General features: G+C 41.0%; 1 long non-coding RNA gene across 1 annotated transcript; it reads left to right on the forward strand.

Moving 5' to 3' along the window:
- The first annotated feature begins 1,095 nt into the window (after positions 1 to 1,095).
- On the forward strand, positions 1,096 to 8,270 carry LOC147577160 (uncharacterized). Its single transcript, XR_015239972.1, has 3 exons — positions 1,096 to 1,557; positions 7,447 to 7,533; positions 7,737 to 8,270. It is a non-coding gene; the product is annotated as an uncharacterized LOC147577160 (long non-coding RNA).
- Positions 8,271 to 8,501: the final 231 nt, after the last annotated feature.

Below are 8,501 nucleotides of genomic sequence, written 5' to 3' on the forward strand. Positions count from 1 at the left end.
TCTCTGTCTGTCTCTTTCTTTCTGTCTTCTAATATCGCTAGCATTGATTGTGTCTTCATAGCCAGAGGAGTTTCTTGGTAAGTGAAAGCCAAAATGTTAGTTTTCTCCTTCAAAACTCTCTTTATAGAAACCCCACTGGAGCAGCAATGAATGTGTGCTACGTTTTGGTGCTTGGGACCAGGGCTCTCCAATAGAAACATAATGCAAGCCATGAATAAGTCCTACACATGGGATTTAAAATTTTCTAAGAGCCACTTTACAAAAAGGTAAAAATAGACACAAAATTAATTCTAATAAAATTTATGTCACCCAGTGCACTGAAAAAATCATTTCAACACATTATTAATTTTTATCGAGATATTTTTCAGTTTTTTTTAATAGTAAGTATTTGAAATCTGATGTGTATTTTACCCTTCTAGCACATCTCCATCTGGACTAGGTACATGTCAAGTTTCAGAAGCTATATGTGGCTGGTGGCTACCATACGGGACAGTTATACTTTCTACCAATGACAAACTTTTTGAAGCAGAAAGAATGTTGTGTGTGTGTGTGTTTTTTAGTTTGCAAGATTCACTTTCAGGTCACGGTGAAGAAATGAAAGTCATCTTTTTTATGTGCCTACATCTTACTATTTGTGTGTGTGTGCTGAATTGATCAAGGTTTTCTCTGAAATATTTTATTTGTAGACTTGTCTTCACAGCAACACCCCAAAATTTTCCAACACTATCCTATACTAAATGAACTATTTCTTCTTATAAAATGTCTGAAGAAGGAATCTGACAACACCCTTTAAAACTACTGCAACATTGGGGAAAGGGTACCTTTTTAAATTTTTATTAAATTTTTTATCAAGTAATTGTTTTTTTTTTTTTATAATTTTTTTTTTCAACGTTTATTTATTTTTGGGACAGAGAGAGACAGAGCATGAACGGGGGAGGGGCAGAGAGAGAGGGAGACACAGAATCGGAAACAGGCTCCAGGCTCCGAGCCATCAGCCCAGAGCCTGACGCGGGGCTCGAACTCACGGACCGTGAGATCGTGACCTGGCTGAAGTCGGACGCTCAACCGACTGCGCCACCCAGGCGCCCCATCAAGTAATTGTTTTTAAAACAAAAACAAATTAAGATGATATAGAAGAGTATAAAATACAATAAAAAATGTCTTTCTACCCATTTCTAATCATCAGAGACAATCCTGTCAACGATATCTGGTTTTAGTTCTTCTAGTGACTAGCATGAATTTTATGAACTTATACCTAGATTTTCTAAATTTTCACATCTTTCCCTGCTTTTATAACCTATGGTGTCCTCTTTCTTGTATTATTTTTTTTCATTTTCTTTAAGTAATTTTTTAAAGGACACTTGAGCACTAAGCTTTCTGATTCTGATATGTCCAAGTACGTGTGTATTTTACCCTCCCACTTACCTATCAGTCAGCAAGGTATACATTTTCAGGTTGAAAATCATTTTCCCCCAGAATGTGAATGTAGTATTCTGTTGTCTTCTTAACACACAGGCCTGCTGATGAGAAGTCTGATTGGTATCATTCTCACCCAATGTAAGTAATCTGATATTATTTCCTTTCCTTTCCTTTCTTTTTTCCTTTTCTTCCATTTTTTTTCTGAAATTTTTAAAGATATTTGTTTTATCCAAGGAGTTCTGAAATTTCACTAGGATGTATTTAGGCATGGGTATTTGTTTTTCTATCTAATTCTATCTGGCTTATACAGGTCTTTGAATTAAAAAAAAAAAAGTATCTGGAATTTGAATTTTCTGGATCTATCCTCCATGCTTCAACTTTTCTCACATATTTTCCAGATTTTTCTTTTATTTCTAGGAAATTTTATCTCCAGAACACTCAGTCTTCAGGAAATCTGTTCTTCTTCTTTTTTTAATTATTATTTTAAGAATACTTTCCTATTCATTGATTGTTCCTTTTTCATAATGGCCACTTATTTTATGAATGCAATCTATTCTTGAATATCTTTAAGAATCCTACTTGGAATTTTTTTCAAATTCTCCTCTGCTCCCTATATTATCTCTGTTCCTCTGGGCTCTGTTGTTTAAACGTATTAATTCTGGACCTTCTTTTAGGCTCTGGGGTTTTCTCACATACTCATGAATCACAATCCACAAATAAAGAACTCTGTGGATTAATAAGGATGGCTGGTCTTGGTTTCCCTTTTAGTCATGAATATCTCTTTCCCCAACAAATGTCTACTTAAATAACTGCTTTAGGGGCGCCTGGGTGGCGCAGTCGGTTAAGCGTCCGACTTCAGCCAGGTCACGATCTCGCGGTCCGTGAGTTCGAGCCCCGCGTCGGGCTCTGGGCTGATGGCTCGGAGCCTGGAGCCTGTTTCCGATTCTGTGTCTCCCTCTCTCTCTGCCCCTCGCCCGTTCATGCTCTGTCTCTCTCTGTCCCAAAAATAAATAAACGTTGGGAAAAAAAAAAATTAAAAAAAAAAAAATAACTGCTTTAAAATTTTCGTTTGCTAGTTGCAACATCCTTGTCATCTCTGGACCCGTCTTAATTGATTGTCTTTTCTCCCATGTATGAGTTATGTTTTCCTGTTGCTTTGAATATAATTTTGGATAGTGTCTTAGACATTGTGAATGATATATTGTAGAGACTCTGGATTTCATCGTGTTCCTCGAGCTGTCAGTTAAATTGACTAAAATCAAACTACAGTCTCCCCTACAATGGACAGCAGCTCAAATCTCAGCTCAGTTCTTTTAGCCTAAATAAGGCTGCTTGGAGTCTTCCCTGTCTATAGATAGTTAAGCTATGGGGTCAGCCATAGAGTTGGGGCAGAGTTTATACACAGAACTTGGGGTTTCTCCTCTCTGGCTTTCAATTGGGGGGAATTTCCTTCTCACTTTTAAGAGACTATGGGTGCCCACCCCCCAAACTCTGTCCTCTGGTGGTTCAAGTGGGTAGGATTAGGATTATGTTTTGTTTTGTTTTGTTTTCCCTGTATTTTAACCATTCCATCCCCACACTCTGCCCCTGCATGGCATGAACTTGAGGCTGCACTTGGAAAGGCCATAACAAAATAAAACTAGCCTAGCAGCTATTCCCTTTTTCCAAATGCTGATTCCCCTCCAAATCTGCCTGGTTTTGATTGCTCCCAAGTACATTTAGTTAGTTGTATTTTATATTTTTCCCTAAGAGTTTATAGTTGTTATCTGTGGAAATTACCTTGATAAGAGGCACATAACCACAGATGGAAGTGAATGCTCTCATTTGAATGGGAAGGCCTGATCTGAATTTCTGTGGGAGGGCAAGAGCTATAGCATAGGTGCCCAGTAGTGTCTGTGGGCAGGAAAGTGGCATGTCAGCTAATGACATATCAAAAAATTAAGACTTTACTCTTGGCTGGGGTGACTGTTTCTGTGTATGTATCTCCTGGGTGGAATGACCTTAACTTTAAAAAAATTTTCCCTCCACTCTCTCTTTAAAATAAAATAAATTTTTTTTAATTTGTTTTAAATATTTATTTATTTTTGAGAGAGACAGAGACAGAATGCGAGTGGGTTAGGGGCAGAGAGAGAAGGAGGCACAGAATCAGAAGCAGGCTCCAGGCTCTGAGCTGTTAGCACAGAGCCTGACATGGGGCTCAAACTCAAGAGCTGTGAGATCATGACCTGAGCTGAAGTCAGATGCTTAACTGTCTGAGCCACCCAGGTGCCCCATAAAATAAAATATTTTATAAAGGGGACCTGGGTGCCTCAGTTGGTTAAGTGGCCAACTCTGGATTTTGGCTCAGGTCATGGTCCCAAAGTTGTGAGATCAAGCCCTGTGTCCGACTCCACACTCAGCATGAAGCCTGCTTGGGATTCTCTCTCCCTTTGCCTTTCCTCTGCTTGTGAATGCATGCTTGCACTCTTTCGCTCTCTAAACTAAAATAAATAAAATAAAATAAAATAAAATAAAATAAAATAAAATAAAAGCAGGAGGGGCGCCTGGGTGGCCCAGTCAGTTGAGCGTCCGACTTCAGCCCAGGTCATGATCTCGCAGTGGGTGGGTTCGAGCCCTGCATCGGGCTCTGTGCTGACAGCTCGGAGCCCGGAGCCTGTTTCGGATTCTGTGTCTCCCTCTCTCTCTGACCCTCCCCTGTTCATGCTCTGTCTCTCTCTGTCTCAAAAATGGATAAACATTAAAAAAAATTTTTTTTTAAATAAAAAAAAATAAATAAATAAAAGCAGGAAAGAGTATCCAATGGAAAAAAAAGACAGTCTCTTTAACAAATGGTGCTGGGAGAACTGGACAGCAACATGCAGAAGAATGAAACTAGACCACTTTCTTATACCATACACCAAAATAAACTCAAAATGGATGAAAGACCTGAATGTGAGACAGGAAACCATCAAAACCCTAGAGGAAAAAGCAGGCAACAACCTCTTTGACCTCAGCCACAGCAAATTCTTACTCGACAGATCTCCAAAGGCAAGGGAATCAAAAGCAAAAATGAACTATTGGGACCTCATCAAGATAAAAACCTGCACTGCAAAGGATACAATCAACAAAACTAAAAGACAACTGACAGAATGGGAAAAGATATTTGCAAATGACATATCGTTTAAAGGGCTAGTCTCCAAAATCTATAAAGAACTCACCAAACTCCACACCTGAAAAACAAATAATCCAGTGAAGAAATGGGCAGAAGACATGAAGACATGAAGACAGAAGACATTTTTCCAAAGAAGACATCCAGATGGCCAACAGACACATGAAACAATGCTCAATGTCAGTTATCATCAGGGAAATACAAATCAAAGCCACGGTTAGATAACCACCTCACACTGGTCAGAGTGGCTAAAATGAACAAATCAGGAGACTATATATGCTGGCGAGGATGCAGAGAAACGGGAACCCTCTTGCACTGTTGGTGGGAATGCAAACTGGTGCAGCCACTCTAGAACACAGTGTGAAGGTTCCTCCAAAAGTTAAAAATAGAACTACCCTATGACCCAGCAATCGCACTGCTAGGAATTTACCCAAGGGATACAGGAGTACTGATACATAGGGGCACATGTACCCCAATGTTTATAACAAATAGCCAAATTATGGAAAGAGCCTAAATGTCCATCAACTGATGAATGGAGAAAGAAGATGTGGTTTATATATACAATGGAATACTACTTGACAATGAGAAAGAATGAAATCTTTGCAGCAATGTGGATGGAACTGGAGGGTAGTATGCTAAGTGAAATAAGTCAGTCAGAGAAAGACAGATACCATGTGTTTTCATTCATATGTGGATCTTGAAAAACTTAACAGAAAACCGTGGGGGAAGTGAAGGGAGGAAAAAAGTTATAAACAGAGAGGGAGGGAGGCAAACCATAAGAGACTTAAATATAGAGAACAAACTGAGGGTTGATGAGGGGTTTGGGGAGAGGGGAAAGTGGGTGATGGCATTGAGGAGGGCACTTGTTGGGATGAGCACTGGGTGTTGTTTGGAAGCCAATTTGACAATAAATTCTATTTAAAACATAATAATAAATTAAAAATAAATAAAAGAAAATAATAAAAGAAAATAAATTAAAATTTCACTCCATGTCTGTGATGTAAGTCCTGAGTTATCTCAACATCTACTCTGTTTCTCTTTCTGGGCACAGCAGCCACACAAGGTGTCCTCCCAAATGAGCACCCTCTTTCCAAAGACAGCACTCCTCAAAGATTTTATCTGGGGGGGGGGGGGGGCGGGGCAGTCACCCTATATATGAGAAAGGAGTGGGATGTGCAGCTGATAGAGAATGCGTTCCTTAGCTACTTGGACAAGTACTTCACAGTTCCCTAGTGATCTATGAGATGAGCCAAGCTCCCACCTTCTCTGTGGCTCCCTCAGAAAGAACCATGTTCATCTCTTGTGGGTCTGACTATAATTTCCCTGTTTTGACTTCTTCATCAGTTCAATCATATCTGCCTATCTTTGAAGAATTTCTTAAAATATCTGACCTGCCACTGGCACTCTCTATAGCACTGTTATGATTTCATTCTTATTTTTAACATCTTTTATATGACTTCAGTACAACTTTGGGAGGAAGGGAAATCAGATGCAATGGATTTTTTTTCCCTAAACAGGAAACTCTAAGTTTGTTTTTTTAGCAAAGGAGTCTATAATTGTGTCTGTCAAAGTTAAGGAAGTGAGCCAAGCCATTCAGTGAAGGGGAAAAAAAAAAAAGACTTAACACTATGTACACAATTTAATCTCCCCGACATTTGCTAAGTGCCTGCTCTTAGAATGAAGTAGGGTCCCTAGTCACTCTCATATTTTTCAAAGGGAATCTTAACTCAAGGAAAGGTTAAGTACCATTGTGCCATGATTTGACATAGGGAATACAGTACTGAATTATTTATAGACCCTGCCTTTATAAAGCTCACAGCTAAATAATTTCTCTAACTGGGCTTTTCTGTTTTTACTAGCTTATATTGTTTTTCCTTTAGAGTGCCTCAAGGACTTGGCCTTTCCTATATAGTGCCATCACCAAATTTTGCCCTCGAGCACATGTCTGGTTTTAAACCACACGGTCTCCTCCTCCTTCCAGTTAATTTTGCATAGAACATACATATTCCCCCTGAAGGAATCTGGACTGCCTTGCCAAGAAGGGACCTGGCAGGCTTCCAGGGTATCATCAGTAGGAGAAACCTGGGAGACTTGATAACTGGTAAATAAAGGACTCCATAGGCAACCACACCCAATAGGGACTGATGGGTGTCTCCAGCTTAAAGCTGCTGCCTCAGAAAGAGTTTTGGGAGGTGGGTTCCCTCCACCCCAGAGGTTATGCAGATGGTTCAGGACTGACTCAAGCCCCACAGGCCTGGAGTGCCCTGGCTCCCCCTGGGGAGCTGTTCCTCATGTATGAGCTGCACATGTCAGTGTAGCCAGGGACCTGGAACAGGACATCTATAGGGAAAGGTAGGGTCACAGGAGGGGGTAATTGGGAGTACATGCATCTGCCTTGCCCAAGCCATCACCTCCACAAATGCACGTATTCCCCCTGAAAGCAGAGCTGGAGAAATCTGGACTGGCTAGCCAGAGTGGGGGTATGCAGGGTGGTCAGAGCACCCTCTAAAAAGAGACACTTGATGGCTGGGGACGTTGATACTCCACAAAGCAGCTAGTCCAAATTGGGGCTATTGCCAACTTAAAGTTGTAGACTCAGAAAGATTTGGGGGAGTTGGCCTTCCTCCTCCCTGTAGGCCAGGCAGGTGGTGGGGCTCATTCCAGGGCTCACCAGGCCTGGAGTGCCCCCTGCAGTCTAAGGCCAAATGACAAGGTGTGTTTACACATGCACACACCATGCAGGTCAAGGTAGCCAGGGACCTGGAACAGGGCAGGTAGGTGTAGCAGTAGGCTGGCTCAAAAGAGAAGGCTGTTTAGGGTATCTGGTATCATCCTAATTCCAGTCTTAACCCACACAAATGCACATATTCTCCCTGAAGGTAAAGCTGCAAGAATCTGGACTGCCTTGCCAATAGGAGCCCTGGAGGTAGCCTTTAGTGAGAGACACCTGAGAGCCTTGATTATTGGTATGTCCTGGACCCTATCAGGCAGCGCCCAAATGGGGACTGCCTGTGGGCAATCTAAACTGCCTCTTCAGAAAGAATTTGGGGTGGTGTGCTCCCTCTGCTCTGGAAGCTAGGTGGATGATTCTGGACTGGCTGGAATCCACAGGCCCAGAGGGCTCAGGATTCCCAAAGCAGGCTGATGAGCTGCGTTCTGTGCCCCCCAGGTCAGTGTGGCCAGGGCCAGACCTGGAAGAGGGCAAGTGTCTGGAGAGGCCGGGTCTCACGGGAGTGTGCTGTTGGGAGTACAAGGTATGTGCCTGATTCCAAGTCCTAACCAACACAAATGCATATACAGGCATACCTCAGAGATATTGAGGTTCCATTCCAGTACCTGTAACAAAGCAAATATTGTATTAAAGTGAGTCAATTTAATTTTTTGGTTTCCCAAGGCATATAAAAGTTATATTTATACTATACCGCAGTCTATTAAGTGTGCAATAGCATTATGTCTAAAAAAAAGAAAAACCAACGTACTTGGTTGGAATACTTGATTGTTGAAAAATGCTAACCATCATCTGAGATGTCAGTGAGTCATAACCACTGTTCACAGATCACCGTAACAAATATAATAATACTGAAAAGGTTTGAAATATTGTGAGAATTACCAAAATGTGACACAGAGACATGGAGTAAGCAAATGATGTTGGAAAGACAGCACTGGCGATTTAATGCAGGGTTGCCACAAACTTTCAATTTTTAAAAAACCGTTATCTACAAAGCACAATAAAATGAGGAATGCCTGTATTCTTAAGATTCTTTTCTGCCCCTTATTCAAGAATATACATTGGTTTGATTCAAACTAGGTTCTCTATAAATACTTGTTGATTGACCCAACCAATATTACTGTTGGTACTGACTGTATCACGTTTGATCAATTTCAAGCCGGAGGGGTTTCATGAAGCCCCGCCTCAAATTCATTGATTATAGGG

This window comes from Puma concolor, chromosome C2, assembly GCF_028749965.1.
Source record: "Puma concolor isolate L17-30 chromosome C2, mPumCon1.1.hap2, whole genome shotgun sequence".
NCBI lineage: Eukaryota > Metazoa > Chordata > Mammalia > Carnivora > Felidae > Puma > Puma concolor.